Source organism: Strigops habroptila, chromosome 14, assembly GCF_004027225.2.
Source record: "Strigops habroptila isolate Jane chromosome 14, bStrHab1.2.pri, whole genome shotgun sequence".
In the NCBI taxonomy this organism is placed as follows: domain Eukaryota; kingdom Metazoa; phylum Chordata; class Aves; order Psittaciformes; family Psittacidae; genus Strigops; species Strigops habroptila.
In genome coordinates this window covers 10,685,156-10,687,655 of record NC_044290.2, presented here as the reverse complement: position 1 = coordinate 10,687,655, position 2,500 = coordinate 10,685,156, and positions in this window count along the sequence as shown.

Sequence of the window (2,500 nt, the reverse complement as noted above, 5' to 3'; positions counted from 1 at the left end):
TCTGTTAAATTGGTCTATCTCCACCTGGGTAAATAGTGCTCAGCTATTTGCAACTCCACTCAGGCAATGAAAGTCCTTCAGCCCCTGCCCATCCCTCCAGCAATCACTCATCTGCCACCTCTTGAGGGTGCTTCTGTGAACCTTGACTGTATTTAAGGCAGGTAAAAAAAGTGCTTTAGGTGGATATCCCTGTGTTTGGATGTGGCCTGCCCTTCAGGCAGGAGGGGAAGATGCAATGCATTACGATTTGTGAGAAGAGCTCTGGGAAGTGCACCTAGGAGGATGGACTTTGCTCCTGAATTTTACAGGTACAATGATGTCTAAATGGGCAGGAGCTTCTCAGCACTCAAAGGCATGTTTCTTGGAGTGCTGGGATGTGAATTGTCATTTTAGGGTACGCCTCTGCTGTCCTGCTATCATGGTGCTCCTCTGATACTCATGACTGAGCACTTCCAGCAGCTCCCAGGCATGTGCTCAAGCACTGTCAACCCAGAGCTCAAAACATACTGCATAGGTGGTTCAAGGAAACAAGCCAGCACCCAATGCCATGCTGCTCATTTTTCTTGTGTGGAGCTGGCACTCAATGGTCAGTCTTGTTGTTCTTCAGTTTCCAGTCTCTCCGATGGGATGTGGTGTAGTTTCACTCACCTCTTCCAGTGCAGGGCTCTACTTCATTGTGTAACTCTGCTCTGAGGTGTACAGGCACAACTTCAGAGTGATGCTGGCAAGGTCATTGTGCTGGTCTGTAGCGAAGCTAGGGCCCATAGTGATGCTGTTATGATTGGTCATTGCAAAACACAACATCAAGCAAACAGCCCAAAGGCTATAAACTCTGATCCAGGCTCAAATCCTTACATCCCATGTAGCTTTCCCTTCTTGGATCCCTATGCATTACACCTGCCCATTAGCCACAGAGGTATAAAGCACCTTGCAGGTCCCTAAATCTTACTTGTGAGCACATTGGCCTCCTTGAATTAGCACAAATGAGTTGTGCAAAAGCAAACACAGCATTTAATGAGCCACTGTATGTCTTCAGCTGCAGTAAGTGATCAGGGAAAGAGTATTAATAAAGCACTTCATCAAAGCAGCATTGAGTTATAAATGTCCACAGTCCCATGGTACAGAAATATGTGTATGTGTGCATATATACATGTACACGCGTGTGCACATAAACACACAGTAACTAGCTAGAGGGATGAATGGAAAATGATTGAAGTTTAAGGGTTAAAGGGAAGCTGTGATGCTGTATGGAAAACTTCTCAAATGTCCTATTTATAACAGTTCTGTCAGAGGTCAGATTTTTCTGTGTTTTACTTCCCTGGCTGTATTTTTATGCATAAGGGTACTTTGTCACTTTGCACCTGCTAAGAAACTGACCTCAAAAGAAGATGGGTTTTGGAGAATTAGGACCATTTAGGGTTCTGATGAACCTTCCTCCTTTTTGGGGTTCAGGGACTGCCTACCTTGTGTGCTCACCTACTAGAAATGGTTTAGGGTATTTGTCCATAAAGAACAATAGCTAATATGAACTAGGGATTGTTCAGGCCTGTCAGAGTTATCATTATTGCTCTTCTGCACAAGGTGTGTTTGTGCCTGATGTTAGATTCTAAAATGCTGTCATAAGGTCTCATCCACCTTATTTGTGCTTTTTTCACAACTACCGGTGTCTTGTCATGTAATGGGAATAGAAGAGGGGAAATTTATCTACCTGATGATTTTTGATTCTGGGTTTTGCTTTGTTTTCACACTTCAGTCTGTAGCTTTGTAGTGTTAGAGCTTTTTGTTCTGATCCTGATTTTTTTCCAGTATATTTCTGTGAGGTTTGGTTTTGTTTTTTTTTTTTTAATATATTTTTTTAATTTCTTTTTCAAGAAATAGGAAAAAGTAGACCATGTTACTATGTATTTTACTCCAACATTAAAATTCCTTTGAAATATGTCAAGCAAAACAAAGACTATTCTGTTCTGCTTCTAATTGAAAGAGCAGTTAAGACATCCAGTTGCACTCAGTTTAAAAGTATCCTGCATCAGGCTTAGCTGAGACCATGATTGATTTAGGAGACTTTAGGGAGCCTTGAATATGCCCAAGATGAGTTCCCAACTCACACTGTAGACCACCTCAGCTCTGCGTGCTGGGGCATGCGTGCATTTTGTGCAGGGTTTACATTTTTCCCTTCTCCAGGCTTCCCTTTGAACATTTCTTCCTTGTGATCTGTCCTCTGACACATTCTGTCCTTTGGCTTAGCTCATGGCACTAACCAATAAAATCCAGTTGTCAGAGAGGTGGTGGGATGCTTTGCTGATGTTTTCATGAATAATTATTTTATTGAAGTACCCAGGAACTTTGATTTTGCAAAGATAAAAGTTCATGTGGCTGAAACTCAGGAGAAGAGTCACTAAAAATGTTGTTCAGGATCAGAGACCCAAACCATCTTCTAAAAGCAGTGCTAAATAATGTTAATGGTGTTCAGCTGATCATCAGCTTCTGTGAAGATCTAAAG